Source organism: Dermacentor variabilis, chromosome 1 (genome assembly GCF_050947875.1).
Source record: "Dermacentor variabilis isolate Ectoservices chromosome 1, ASM5094787v1, whole genome shotgun sequence".
NCBI classification, from domain to species: Eukaryota; Metazoa; Arthropoda; class Arachnida; order Ixodida; family Ixodidae; genus Dermacentor; species Dermacentor variabilis.
This window is the reverse complement of record NC_134568.1, coordinates 201,001,411-201,016,896: the sequence shown is the minus strand read 5'-3', so window position 1 is coordinate 201,016,896 and position 15,486 is coordinate 201,001,411. Positions and strand designations below refer to the sequence as shown.

The following is a 15,486-nucleotide window of genomic DNA, read 5'->3' as shown; positions in this document are numbered from 1 at the left end:
CAAGGCCACTTTGCCATTGGCCGGCCGCCTTCGCTAATAATATGTCCATTATCATGATTGGCTGGAATTTGCTTTTGTGTGAATACGGGCCCCTGTAATTGAGAAGTGTGCGGAATATAATCAGGTCATCTTTAAATGGTCTTCATATATTGCGAAGAAAGGATTATAGTTATTCACAGTTCGCTCGCAAGAAGTATTTGAGATGGTAGATTGGGTTAGATTGGGGGTAATCATCAACGGATCAAATTTGATCAACTTATACGGTTTGCAGGTAGCAGCGTTGGAAATGATATGCAACAGATGAATGAGAAACCGGCAGAGGCTTAAGCGTATATGCTTGATGATCAATGTGCAAAAAACTAAAGCAATGTCCAGTAACGTGGCGAGGGGAAGAAGAGTTCCTGATTAGTCGTTATGCTCATGCCTCTTAAATTTGTGCAGGAGTATGCTTATCTAGGTCAAGTGCTTACTGTGCAACCGTGCCATGAGAAGATCTCGAGAGGAATAAAAAAAATGGTTTGAGCGCACATGGCAGATTCTCAAGCCATGAGTACCGGCATTTAAGTATCAGAAGAAAAAGTGCTACAATTGGTGTATTTTACTAGCACTAACCTTTAACCTGTATGCCTAGAGCTTGAAACGAAACTTGAGAAGAAACTAAGGACAGCGCAGCGATACGATCGAACGGAACGTGGTAGGTGTAACGTGAAGAAACAGGAATTGGGCATTATGTATGAAAGAGCAAACGTGTATAGGGGATTTTTTAGTTGCAATATTAAGAGAAAGAAAGGGAGTAGGGCCGGCCATATCAATGCGCAAAGCATACACACACAAAATAAATTTTGAGGCATTATGTGTCAAAATTTAATAGCGATCTGATTATGATGCACGCCATAGTGGGAAACTTCGCATTAATTTTAGCCGCCTGGAAGTCTTTCGCGCGCACCTAAATCTAAGTATGCGAGCGTCTTTGGCATTCCGCCTCCATCAAAATACGGCCACCGCGGCTGTGATCGAACCCGAAACCTCGAGCTCAGCAACGCCAGAGCCACTGAACTACTACAGCGAGTGCTGAGCACGTGTATCCGCTGGCCTTTTGGAGCCACCGAATGGGAACCAAGGGATGACAAACGCAGTCGAAGGCGGCAAAGGATTAGGTGGTGGGATGAGATGATGAAAGTTGCAGGCATAGGAGGTGCTGACGCAGGACAGGGGTAATTGGAGATCTGAGGGACAGCCTTTCGTCCTGCAATGGGCAATGAAGTAATGTTGATTATGATGATGATTATTGGGACGCTGCCATAGAGAGCGCTTGACTTCCGCTGCGGACGTCAGCGCTTTTGTGCGACGAGCCCGCGCGGCCTCCGTTCGCAAATTATCCGATACCCCGTTGGCTCCTTCAGCGCCTCGTGGAACTGATGCGCGGATGACGTTATGCATGCAACTCGCGGAGGGTGAGCGTTTCAGGCCTCGGCCGCCGTCGAGTCTGTTCGCGCTTGGGCGGGCCCGCAAAGAAATTGAGAAGCTTTCGGCTACAGCCTTACATCATAGCGCGTGTTCCTTTCACTGGTCTAATTCACAGATACGACCCAATACAGTTCAGTCCCAGCGCACTGTATCATCAAGCGTAAATATGAACGACCGCGCCTGGTGGTACCTCGTCAAACAATATTCGTGTACCGCACGAAGAAACGGAGGAACCGGAGCAACAGCAAGAAAGCACATCCCAGAAGAAACGTTCTCTGCAGCGGCCCCCTCCGCTTGCTGCGCTCGTCGATCATCTGGTCTATTTTCCCAAAACAAGACAACTGCTTTCAACGAGCGGCGGCTCTGCCCGTCTCTACGACGAACAGCAGGCGAAGGGGTCGACATTTTCGTGGGGCGAACCACAACCGACGGGCGCACGATACGGTACATTCGGACGCCGCCGGCGCGCCATCGTCGACGTCGGCGGCGGGAAATTGCGTTCCTGTACAAGCGTAATAGACGTGCTGCCGCTGTTGCCGAAGGCTCTTGTTTTATGCCATGGTTTTATGTTATCCAACGAAAATTGAGGGCGTTATCATGCTTGTAGCAATCAGGGGCCAAATTCACAAAGCTTTTTCTTTGTAAGTGCAGTTTTTCATTGGCTGATCGCCTTCTCTAATAATATGTCTTACATCACTGTAGGCTGGCACGAACGCTTTAAGCGTAAGAAATTTTTATCAATACGGGCCCGGTCCTTATTCAATGTTCGAACTTTTGAAAGTTCAATGTTTGAACTTTTGCATTGTGTTTTTTCAGTTGTTTGACTTGCTGTGTTAGTTATGTTCTCCTGCTCTCGCTACATGTTGTTTTTCTAACCCCCTCACGCAATACTCCAGTTCAGAGCCTGTGAAGTATGTGAATAAATAAATAAATAAATAAATAAATAAATAAATAAATAAATAAGGACAGCTATACACGTACATACAAGGAGAAATGTTAACGACTGTGCTGCAGTTAATACTCCGTAACTCGTGCGTCAGCTTGCGCATTATAGCATATTATCAAGAAGACAGCGTTGCAGAGCCGATTCATCCAGGACAAAGTTGAGAAATGATGGGATCCGCAATTAGATGTGCACGTGATTAATGCCCAGTTACAAATGGGCGATCCCGTTTGGGTACTTGTTTTTATCTGAACGAGGAGGTACGAGCAACATATGTTCCGTTCTATTTACGTTCATCTATTGAACCTCTTTTCTTCACTCGTTCCACTGCCTTTGTATTCTTTTCACTCATGTTTTCACCTCGGAGCATCCCGGTTTTAAACGCGACATGGTGCGACACTGGCATGTTAAGGTGCTAATGACTAAATGTCTGTTTACAGCCCCAGTTAGTGTTAAACGACTTGTTCCACGGAATAAGTGATTCAATAGGTATTGTGTTGAATATGGGAGGTAAAAGAAAACAAATATATTGCCCAGTGATTCTTGGGTGGATTCTTATTGACTGCGTTACTTCGCTCACAAGAAGAAGATTATTTAACAGTCTGTTAGTTTTCGTGCAGCGCGCTATCAGGAACTGTGATACCCCAGCCAGGACATCCTGCCAGAAATGTATCTCATTGAAATGTAAGAAAAGGCATATAGTAGTGTATTATATAAGTGCCGCTTACGGGCACCAGACCATGAATAGACTGTACTGTTGTGCTCATTCGTTTCATTTCGATGCCACTCAAGCTGCAATTTCGAGCTTATCCGCCGAATGAACCGTGATGAATTGTCATTAGGGGACTGTGCGCGACAACGACCTGAAGTGGACAACGTTTTGAAGAAGATATGATGATGAGCATGGGCGCTACCGCCCAGGAAAGGAAAGCCCATGAGCGTTCCGTAATTAGCGATTGAACAGTGCACGGTAAGCTAGCTAATCGAATAGCTGCTAGAGGAAAAGGAGGAGAAAACGAAGTAGGATAGTGAGCACTCCTATAGAGAAAGAGGGGAAAAAAAAAATGAAAGGCAGGGAGGTTAAGCAGGACAGAGCTCGGTTGCCTACCTTGTACTGGGGGAAGGGGAAGGAAAGATTAATGGAGAAAGAGAAATTCCGCTGTGAATATCGCCGACGCAGTAACAGTTGTTCGCTCTATATCACGGACGGTCACTCAGTTCGGTAACCTTCAGAACTCGCAGCAGCGTTTTTATGGCCTTTTGTAGCGGCGATATGCGAGGCCATGGTTCCAAGATCTTGTTCTTGGTGAAGGGTTTTCTGTTCAACTGATTTACAGCTGTGCAAAAGTCGTGTCTTTATCCGCCGCGGTGGCTTAGCGGCTATGTGTTCGGCTGCTACGCACGAGGTCGCGGGATCAAATCCATGCCGCGGCAGCCGCATTTTGATGGGGGCGAAATGCAAGAACGCCCGTGTCCCGTGCATTGGGGATCCGTTAAGGATCCCCTGGTGGTCAAAATTAACCCGGAGTCCCTCACAACGGCGTCTCTCATAATCAAATCGTGGTTGTGGTACGTAAAACCCCAGAACTCAATTAAATTCAGGCCATGTCTTTCATTTTCAAAGGATGGGCAGTATATAGCAAAGGCGGTGCTATATAGTGTCCTCGACACAGGAGGCATTGCACTCGGCGCTGTCTACATGATTGAAACTGGAACACGCTCATTTGCGCCGAGGTGTCGCCTATAATTTTCGCTCCTCGCACTAGTTGGCCTCCACTCCGATGAAAATCTATACCACATATGTCGTTAAAGAACGAAAAAAAGGCCCCCCCCCTCCACTCTTTGTAAGCAATGCAAGTTCCGACACTCCAAACTTTACGCTTTACTCGGAGTTTAGCTTGTGAACCCAATATAGAATGTAGCCAGCTAGTTGAACCCGGCTGCTGAACGCCTCAAATGATCGGTAAATTTTGCGTGGGCAATTATTAAAGTTCGCGTTGCTATTTGACTTTACCGAATAGCAATGTGAGTTCTCTTTCCTATTCCAATATACAGTACTTGCCGCAACCGGCATGTTAATGCACTGCTAGAATACGTGTTGCCGGAAACCGCGAAATCCGGTAACTCGGACATATGCGTGACTTCTTTATGCGATTTGCGCTTTCCACAACATTTGAACTACCACGTTCTGCCGAGATACCCCGCTTGAAATGTATTCAGAACTGTATTCATACGCAAAATAGCGAAAACCTCTGCGATTTTTGACGATACAGGCAGCACGGAGTCGTCTATACTAAAAGACGGCAAAAACTAAAATCACGACACTGCTAATTCGAATCGCTCCTTAACCGTGACTAATCAACGTCGATCAGGTGGCTTTATTAATGCTAACATCCTGGCCGGCAGCTGTTCTGCCTGAGCGACTAGCTCATTGTTCTGCTTTGGCGCTCAAAGTACGCAGTTCCATCAGGTCAGTGGCCTAGACTCAAAAATGTTGGAAATGATGACACGATTAGATTATGAGGAACGCCGTATTTAGGGGCTCCGGAATAATTTTGACCACCAGGGGATCTTCGACGCGCTCCCAATGCACGGGCGTTTTTGCACGTCACTCCCATCGAAATGCGGCCGCCACGGCCAGGATTTGATCCCGCGACCTCGTGCTTGGCAGCGCAGCACCATAGCCGCTAAGCCACCGCGGCGGCTCAGTTGCGGGACGTTAAACCGCAAATTGTTACTCTCTACTCTAAAGTCTAAGGTCACGTCGCTGTTTCCGAATACTGACTCAAAGCTCACAGTTTCGTTCACAAAGCGCCAATAAAAATTATATCACCAGGGGCTGGTGCAGTTGTTTACATTGCCATAACTGCCGTTAACCACGCCACACTGACATCAAATAATGTAGAAATGTAGGAAACTGCAACTATTTTTCCTCTATAGGTATACGGCATCAGAGTAACCCCGGTATGAGCGATATAGGATCCCCACCACACGCAGACGGCAGGGGCATTGTACAGGCTGTTTCTGGCAGTTAAGGTAAAGCTGGTGTCAGTGCTTCATGGTCCTCGTCAAGCAAACAGCTAGTGCATTCATTAAAGTATATGGCTAGAGCGATTCTCTGCGCCCATAGGCCGTCATTTATGAAATTGATAGATGGCGAGTGAAATAACTTTTATTAATAGAGTTGAAGTAACTTAATAAGCCGCAAAGACTTATTAAGTGATAATAGGTCACTTAATGAAAGTCACAAAAAGGTTCCTTCGCGAAAGCGCCGATGCTATCACTGACACTTGAGCAAAGCGGTATTTTTGATTGCATACATCGCATATCTAGAGCGGATATGCGCATCATCACATACTCACCGCTGCTTGTTTGCGTGGGAAATCATGCAAACAAGTTTTGTCTAAGACAGCTTGCTTGAAAACTTGCTACGATTAAGTGTGAGCTATGATATTATAGTCCACGTATACCTCGGCAGACGCATCCTCTTTGTGAAGTTCTCGCTCGGCAAGGGCACCGCATGCGTAATGCGGAGGTTGCGAGTTGGCAAAGTTCTATTTTCTTTCACTGTCATTTCTCTTTTCCTTTACTAGAAATATAAAGTTTATCTTAAGTTCATCACTCTTCTGTAATACATTTCAATATGAACAATAATAAAACAAAACTTAACTTACGCTATGCTTTCCTTGGCTTTACTGTACGTCGGATACATATGATTGTTATTGCTTTCCCTTACTCCACTCACTTATTCCCTAGCGAAGGTCTCAACTCTGGTACTTTTGATGCCTTGTAGTAGCGCGCGAGATTTTACTGGCCAACTGGATGCTGAAACGTTCACTTACTACGCGACACTGCAATTGAAAGGATATGTTACACACTTAAAAGCCCGTAACGAGCATTACATATACGGGCATCAGAACAACAGCAAAATGGACGTAGTACAGAGGGGAAACATCTTACTTTTGCCCCAGATGATCGGGCCTTGTTCATTTCTTTCAACAGCATTAGCGATAAACGACAGGCTTACACCAAACGCATCTCCGTGGTATATTTACCCCTAACAAGTTAAAATGAGAAACTCGGGCAGAGCAATTGCCGGCATGACTTTATGCCTTTGCAAGACTAGATCCGCCTGTAACTATGTTGCACCATCCTCGTCCTCCTCTCCTTCCACTGCGCTGTGTTCAGAAAGTGCGCATATATAATATATGCACTGCGCAATTAATGCACAACCTGTACCCTCTTTATTATTCGTCGCACACTTCCGTCATCTCGTTTCCCTTTCTTATTACTACCTAGCGTTTGAAATAATCGGGTCCATTCTTTATATTCTTATAAGCCCTGCGCTTTAATAAAAAAAAAGGGGGGGGGGCGGCGGCAACTGTGTATGATAACTGCGGTGAGGAGGGCTGTACCTGCCGACGTCATCGTGATACTAATCCTACCCGCCCGATAACAACAGGGGGTTCCCGCGGGCGTTGCCAGTGTGCAATTGTCCACCCCCCTTTTGCAAGCGGGAGCGCTTTCTGTCGACTCTTCGCGACAAAAGCCACTAACATTTGTGGTTGTTTTTCAAAGGCTCCGCGCTCGACGGCCGGCGCCCGTTGGGTTGCCAGGAGCGGGCGAAAATAAGCGCGGCCGTTCGCATTGGGTCACTCTTTCAACGTTGCTTTCTTTTGCGTTCCGTTCCCTTTTATTTGCCGCGGCAGTGACCAGCCCGCGGCAGTAAAACGGGCAGGCGCCCTTTACTTTTTCGCCACAAAGGCCGTGCTCCCGGTAAAGCACACAAAGAAACGCCCCGCAACAAAAGAACTTACGCGCCGCCCGTTTTCATGGAATTGGTGCGAATACGGCTCCAACGTCCGTCCGTCAGTAACCTCTCGTTCGGGCCGTTTACGCCCGTTGCAGTGGACAGCGCTGTGGGATTGCGCGCTTCGTGCGAATTCAGTGCTGGTATTGCGGGCTACGCGGAATTTATTCGTTGCACAACAAAGTCGTATTCGGTGTTTGTATCGCTGCATTTCGTTTTTTTTTAATAAAATGGTAGCTGTATTAGTCTCAGGGCATTAGTGCGAAATAACGGCTTAGAGACGTGGGTTGTCAATGAAACATTAAGCGAAAACACACGTAGAAGGGCAACACCGCAGGCTCCTAACGACGTCGGGCTGCTACACTTTCCGGTTGCCCAAACACGCGTGTTGTAAATTCTCTGCATGAAAACGTCGGGAAAGTCTTGGGATGAAAACGTCGCTACAATGATACTCGCGTAAAGAGATGTCTCCAATTCGGCTGCCGTATAAAGAGACCAGTGTTGCGAGCGAACGGTTACAGTGCATCTCTATGCATCTCCATGCCGTCTATATCCATGATGGTGCTTCCATGTTTTATACGCTTTATAAAAACACGCTATTAAGACAGGTCGCACAGAAATTGAAGCGCGCGCGCACAGGTGAAGTCGAGCTGTTGGGCGCATGGTATTACAGCGCGCGAAGTACGAATCGTTCGACAAAACGGAATGCGGTAAGCAGTCGGCGCGCCTGGCGTTATTTGTGTTTCAGCTAAAGCGGCTGGCGCGGCGAAGTTTTCGGTCCGATTGTGTTTACACCCGCGCCCGTGAGCACCAAGACGAAGAGACGACGAGTGAGAGGGTAGAGCGCATAATCGCGAGCAGCCGGGTGCTAGCGGCGCAGTCTGCACGCGGTGAACGGAAGAAGGCACCGTCCGCCGCCGCATGACACTCCTCCCGCTAACAATGCACAATGCGAGGCGAGTGCAAAAAAAAAAAAAAAAAAAAAAAGAAAAAAAGCACGAGAAAGGTCTGCACGGAGTTCTCGCTCTCTGCATGAAACCGGTTCGTGTCACATAGCGTTAAAAAAAGAGAGGAAGAAAAGAAAAAAAAGAATAAAGAAGAAGAAACGGAAATAAGAAAAGTTAAAATCGGCAGTCGGCGTTTTGCGTTTCGTATACTAGAGAGTGACACACAGCTAGCATCATTTCTGACTCGAAAGGAAGCGGCAGCAAAAACACGACGCTTGAGAAGGCGGAATCGAGGAAGATGACGTAAAATAACAGTGCAGCGAACACGTCAATCTGAAAACAGGATTTAGAGTTTGCGGATGGGTATAAAAAGGAGGGGCAAAGACGCACAAAAAAAGAAAGAGAAAAATAAAATAAAAGGAAGAAAAAGCAATATTATGATTTTTAGTGAATCAATTTTTTTCTTAGGCTCCGTCCGAGGAGGGAAAAACGCTTCGGTTGTTCACAACTTTTGAGCCTTTTCCTCCTCGTAGTCGCTCAAGGCAGGGGAGTTCGACGGTCACCTTACCTTTCCGACAACAATCTCAGCGTTGCTCTCGACGCCGGTCGCCGTTAGGTGATGAAAGACAGTGCCACTTGATCCAAGTACGACGACGTGCGCCGGCCAAAGTGTCAACGCGGTGAAGCTCGAAGGGCCACTGACGTGCCACCAAGTCGCGATCCCGGTATTCGGTACAGTCACTACGCAGCGTGGCACTCCTGGTTTCACCGACAAGTACAGTGTCACGTTCCCACGCACATTGAACGGGTCGTCCGGGTTATTTTTTGTCCGCCTTCGAACCGGTCAAAGAAAAAAAAAACACTGGCGCCCTTTGGAGTGTGCACTCGCTCACGAAGTTCTGCGAGGACACGCGGTGCACCGGCGCGGGCAGCGTGGTGAGCGCTCGCCGCCGGCTAGCCTGGAAGTTGGGAGCACAACACGCAGGCCGTGCAGGCGTCGCAACTCGCAGCGAAACGCGCCTTCGCCCGTGCCGGCAGTGGTCGAAGCCAGAACTGAGCGGCGCGGGGAAAACGGCATTCGGTCGGCGCGCGCGCTCTCGCCGCGACGAGCAGCGGAGAAGGAGGAGTCGACTGGGGAGCGACAGAAGGAAGGAGGGTCGCGGAGGAAAGAAAGGCCGCTACACGGCCCCCCCCCCCCTCCCGCCAACCGTTGGCTACGGCGCGTGCTACGCTCCTGAGCTCCCCTCTCTGTGCGTCACGATGCGAAGAGAGCGAGAAAAAAAGTGGGCCCGTTCGTTCGATGCCGTTGGAGGTGCAATATTTCGCGCTTCGCTTCCTGCCCCCGCTCAGGGGTAAGAAACAACGTCGGCTGTCTCTTCCGTTACACAACACGCGCCGGTTCCTGAGGGCGGCGGCAATATTTTCGCTATTTTCATCCAGGATTAGGTTAATAAAAAGAAGCCTAAGAAAGAAGAGGTAAATGCATGGCGCGGGCTCACGTATATTTATCGCTTTCCCGGCGTTAGCTTCCATCAGATCGCAGATCGGTGTGTAGGTGCATATTAAAACTTTCATCATCGTTACTGCTCGGCCGCATTCACTGCGTGCAGATTTCGAACGCACGTGCACTTACATCTTTCACTTGAACCTGACCTGTCTCTCCCTTTGTTTTTTATTTACCTGCTAGTTTTTATTTTGCATTGCCATTTGCATTGGTATCTTTCTTCACACTAAACGAGATGTCAGGACGTGTCATTAGAACCCGCGAAATAATCCGGTTAAGCGAAAGCAAGCATCATCGTTACTTGTACACTCTCACCCCTGCCCCCAGCATTTCAACCTTAGAGTCCAAAAAGAAGCGAATAACACGTAAAGTATTGGAGATTCTCGCCACGTTGCACAAAAGGGCCGCAGGGCCGTCAGGAGCACTGCAGTTCGCCGGACAGTGCAGAGTTTAAATAACGAATTTGGGGAGCAACAAACTACAGCACCAAATCTGAGCTCCTCCGTTTGTGTGAGGGTTGGCGCTCCAAGCTCTGACGTCACGGTCTACTCGGCAGATGGTCGCCTCTTCCCCCCTCCGGCGTTTTTTCGTTATGCGGGGCGGTTGGCTCTCTTTTGTGTGCGTCCGGAGGGTGCGTCGCGAGGTGGGGGCCGCTGCCGCTCACAGGGAGACCACCACTGTGCTTCGCTTCTCGCCCGCCGCGGGCACGTAGGTCGGCCTCCGTGTGCCATCTTAGCAGAAGGAGCATCACCCTAAGCTCGGCCTAACGCAAGCTGTGCTACTGGCAGGGCTTCTGCTGAACTAATGTCCGAAAAGGTAAGGTTAAGGAAGGGAAAAAAAGATCAAAATAAATAAAGATTGGCTACGAGCTTGGTCTGGTCCATCTTCGAGATGACTCTTTCAGCGTTGATGTGATTAAACCGAAACCTTGTCAGCTCGTTCTCGGCTCGTCTACAGCAGTACCGAGGGCGACGCGACACCTGTGCGTGTGCGGTCACACATGAACTGCAGCGTTAGGGCCTTCGTTCGTCTCTTCGAAGCCGTTTCCTCAGGGCCAGCAATAGAAAACAGGGACAGAAAAAGAAAGAAGCAGCAGCAAGAGGGGTGGGGGTGCGACAAACGAGGCGCAGATTTTCTTTCTTTCCTTCTTTCTTTCTTTCTTTCTTTCTTTCACCAGAGCATTAGTTCCACTCAGGATACGCAAGTTAGACCAACCGTCACTTCTCATTCTTTCACGCAATGATGCTTTCTATCTGTCTTTTTTTCCTGCCAGGGTCTCCAAAACTTCTTATTTCTGCGGAGACCTAGCACAAGCAGCTATGCTGCGAATGCGCAGAGGCTGCAAATTCAGCCGCCATCTTGGACAGAGGGAGTTCTCATGTAAAAATTCTGTCTCGCTTATTATTTTTTTTTGGCTTCATTAGGTTGCTGCCGACTGCGTAATCTTGGTGGGAGGCCTTTGTTCCCCAAGTGAGCGGCAAACAATTAGTTATATAAATTTAAGCAGACCCGTTGAAAACGCTTGCCAAATGCAGCGATCGCTTCGTGCCTGAAGCAGGACCTTCTTACAACACGGATCTCAGTGATCATAGTCGCATGCACGGTACCATAGAACGCTGACGCACGCGTCGGTCAGCCCAAGGCCGTGTGCAAGACACATGAACCATGACTTCGTAGCTGAGAATTGGGTGCGCACCACCCATGGAGGAAGAAAAGCTCATTTCCTACCTCCAGTGCGCCACCACGTCGTCCCTTCTTTTCTCCTGGACATTTTGTGCTTTTTCGCATTCGACAAATAAGCATGCGACATTCTACTCTTTCAATCCCCTTTCACAGTGCAGGGTAGCCTATCGGGCTCAGCCTGGTTAACATCCTTGCCTTTCCCTTATGACTTCTCTCTCTCTCTCTCTCTCTTCGCATTCGACACAGTATGATTCTAGTCCACTGGTGTTGATACTCCGGTCAAGCTGGATTTACACGAGGGGCCGAATCGCCGATTCAGTTCACAGGCAAGCGCGACGTGGCTGATCTGAAGCGAATCGCACCGCCAGCGGCTGGTCTTTGGCTCCCTTGTGAGCGGCGTGATTCGGCGGCATTAAGCCCACGTCATGCTCGTCTGCAGTCTGAATCAGTGGCTCGGTCAGTTGTGTGAATTCTCGTTGTCGTTGGTATATTCTTCGAGAACGCCGAGCGCCGCTATCACATTGCACCTACTAAGTGACCATCGAGTAGTAATCTTTCGGCTCGGTTACGGTGCGGCCTGCGAGCACTGCACTCCATGGGCTAACTATAGTGGGTACGTCGGTGGTGTGTGTGGTGCCATGAGAATGCTGTTTACGACACAAGATGTAACAAGGAAGCCTGCTTTAAGTCATGGAGCCGCAGTGCGCTTGGATCGCGTTTTGTAATGGTTGCTTTAAAAATATGAGGCAATTCGTGTTCTGTTGCTCTTTCGAGGAATCAATAAAAAAGGCCCAGTACCACAAGTAATGAATGGGTCGAGGGCTATCATCTGCAAAAAAAGAAGGAATAAGAAAACGACGCAAACATTTTGTGTAGGTACGCCCTATACACATTGATAAATTTATGACGCTATAGAAGGCTCACATCTTCAGTGATACTACAGATAACGTCTCCTTTCTGCTACTGACGATGGCGGCGGTAATTACCTCTAAACGAGTGATTGCCTGGTGGTCCAGAAATATAGCGATGATTGCGTCGCTGGGTTCTATTTTGCGCGTCTTGGCTGTAATCTTAACGTTACAATCGGCGTAGTTGTCAAATGGCCCATTTAGTGTTCGCAGGCACTCGCGCTTCTTTTGGACACTGGGCGCGCTACTGGAGCGGTAGTTAATCATGTATGAGGGGTCAGTGCCTCGGCTCCTAGACACCGGCTGAGCGCGTGTTGTATTTTGTGTATGTTGTGTACCTTCGTTCTAGACGGCGGACATCATTTCATTTTTCACCCTATTCATCTGGAGTAGCATGTTATAGGTATGCCGCCAGGCAACCGTCTTCAGGAACCACTTAATCTCTCTCTCTCTCTCTCTCCCTCCTACGGGGACGTTACTCACTGGTTATTACATATATGAATGAAAACGTAGGTGATGCAGAAGACCCGATGAACACAGCGAAATACTCCCTTTATAGGGTTTCAAATTATGCCACACTGCTTCAATGAGTCTGTTTTCTCGTAAATGTGCGCTCCTGCCACACAGTGATTTCGTGTCGCATGTATGGGGTGTCTGATGTCTCTCCCTTTCAGGACTAAAAGAAACGCGGAAATAAAAGCATAAACTTGGCGCTGGCGCAATGCCGCATAGTCGCTGCGGTTCGAAAGCCATTTAAAGCATCGATTGGGCGGAATATGAGATTGAATATGCGATCGCGGTACTAATGCATCCGAATGCGATTGTCGAGCCGATATGACGGCGTAGGACAACGCTGGCACTGAAAATCCTCGCTAGGCGGCAAAAATTGAGTTAGCGTTCAAGGCACTTACGTAGTTTCCCAGTAAAGTGATCAATGACCTGAAAAACACGCAAAAAGAGAAAGGGAAAACTGCTGCCACCGTAGTCAACGGCACCTCTCTTCAACAGGCATGGCAAGCGCTAAGCACATTTTAGCTGTTGGAATTAATTCAATACAAGCTTGCCGTAATTTTTACCGCGAAGCTACGTATGGCTAAGGTTCCATGTATTTTTCGTGTTTGTGCGTCAAAAGTAAAAAAAAAGAAAGAAAAAGTGAGCGTGGGCCGATCCCGGAGATTGTGTAATACCGGGCGGACCTGCGGCGGAGGTGAAACATGCTTCAATCACTCCGCCCCAACAATAATAACAATACTAAATAATATTAAACGAAATAAATAAATCAAGCTACATTGTTTCAAGTCGGTGGGTATACTGGAATCGTTTGCGAACAGCACATGGACTCACGAGCAGCCGCCGTTGCCATATACGCAAAGGGACAAATTTAAGTACGACCAGACAGCCTTGACTCACAAGAGGGCAGTGCCCTCAACTGTGGGGATATCTGTGTCATACACACGAAAGACGGAATATGATATCCACTGTGTATATGTACCTCCAGGCGCACGCAAGTGTGATATCGCGAAGTTTATGACCCCGTACTTTGCATAGGTTAGCCGTGATGATACTGTCCCTGTGATCGTCGTTGGAGACATTAATGTGGACATTTCAAAATCAGACAAGAAATGGTTCACTCAGTTTCTGCTAGAAAAGTTTGGTTCGAAGTGCCACTCCACCAAGTCACTCAACTACTCAACAACGGTCGTATATAGACTTAAACTTGGCCAAGAATATGTCCGAGGTTGTAACCGAGCCATTCAGTATATATCACAGTAATCACAAAGCTAGCGTCACTACGATTACCAAATGATGAAAGTAAACACACGTACCCTTGTCTAACCCTATGTGATGTGCTATAGCTTCTCCAGTCATTCACTTTCACAGAGTGGAATGGCTCCTAAATATTTTTATCAAAGCACCAAAGCCTTTTAGAAGTAGTCTATAACACACTTTTGTTGAGGGTAATTGCTCTCTAATATTTATCGAGGTGATAAATAGCTAATATCACATTCGTAGGCATTCATCCTTCAATTTAGGGCAGTTATTAAGGGCAGAAATATCTGCTGAAAACATTATGTCACAATGAAGGCTTTTTAGTGAGCATCAAATGAACGATGAAAAAAAAATTACAGGCCGCCTAAGCGCGCACATTTTATTTTTTCGAAACCAAACAAACCCTTATGAACCAAACCTTCAGAGTTGTCAACAGTCGGCAAACATCAGAGTGTCGTTTGGCTATTAGGATATGAGGCTGCATGCTCTGAAGCTTTCATGTCTGCTACCTGTAGCGACTACAGCAAGGTAATTGCTTACTCCAGTTAGCTGGTTTACCTTTGTCCTAAAGAAAAGGTGACATCTGGTGACGACATCCAGTCTGTAAAAAACATGAATTTCACAAAAATGCTCGTAGGTGTAAATACGTGAGGTTCAAACCGATTCGACACCGCTAGAATAAATGTAGTTTTAGCAACGACCCAGGTACTTTGGATTTTTACAGGTAATTTCTATGTTCTTCGCTGAATACGGCGGAGCTTGAACATGGTTCAGATAATGGAGGACCAGCGCTTAGACGAAGCACACACAAAAGAACGACGCACACATTGTGCTAACTAGAAACCGTGTGAATTTATTCTTTCTTGCTGTGGAGTTTTACACACACACACACACATACACGCACACGCACACACACGCACACACGCACGCACGGACACTCACACCCGCACACAAACATACGCGCGCGCGCGCCTCAGCGGCTTGGGGTTTTCGGATGACGAAGCGCATAGCAGTGACCATAATTAAACATATATTAAAATCAAGGGTGAAAAAGTCACACTTTGTCACCGCTTTGCGATGAAAATCGATTTATCGAACTTGAGGGGCCGAATTCACAATAAATTTAGTTCGTACATGCTGGTAGACGTTTGTCAGCTGCCTTCGCTAATAATGTGTCCGACATTGCGAATGGCTGGCATCTGCTCTACGAACAGCTCTATACTAAAACGTGTTTTTGTGTACGCGGCCTCGGCTTGCCCAGAAGAGAAGTGTCAAGACCATCATTCTGTGAGCCTCGAATACCTAATCAACGATACAACTCAAATCTCAACACCCTTGCTGAAACCCTTGCTTGCAAAAAATTTCGGAACTTAGGAATTGGTGTGGTTTCGAGTGATTCACCGTAAGGTGGAATGAAGCGGTGCAGGCTCACCAAGTTCATTTACGACATCAGG

General features: G+C 47.6%; 1 protein-coding gene across 3 annotated transcripts in view; it reads right to left on the bottom strand.

The window, feature by feature from the left end:
* LOC142590902 (uncharacterized) overlaps positions 1–9,226 on the bottom strand; it is a 237,413-nt gene extending 228,187 nt beyond the window's left edge. For all 3 annotated transcript variants that reach the window (XM_075703305.1, XM_075703313.1, XM_075703300.1), the window contains exon 1: positions 8,736–9,226. The gene's annotated coding sequence lies outside the window, so the exon portion shown is untranslated. The remainder of the gene's footprint in view (positions 1–8,735) is intronic.
* Between the last annotated feature and the right edge of the window lie 6,260 nt (positions 9,227–15,486).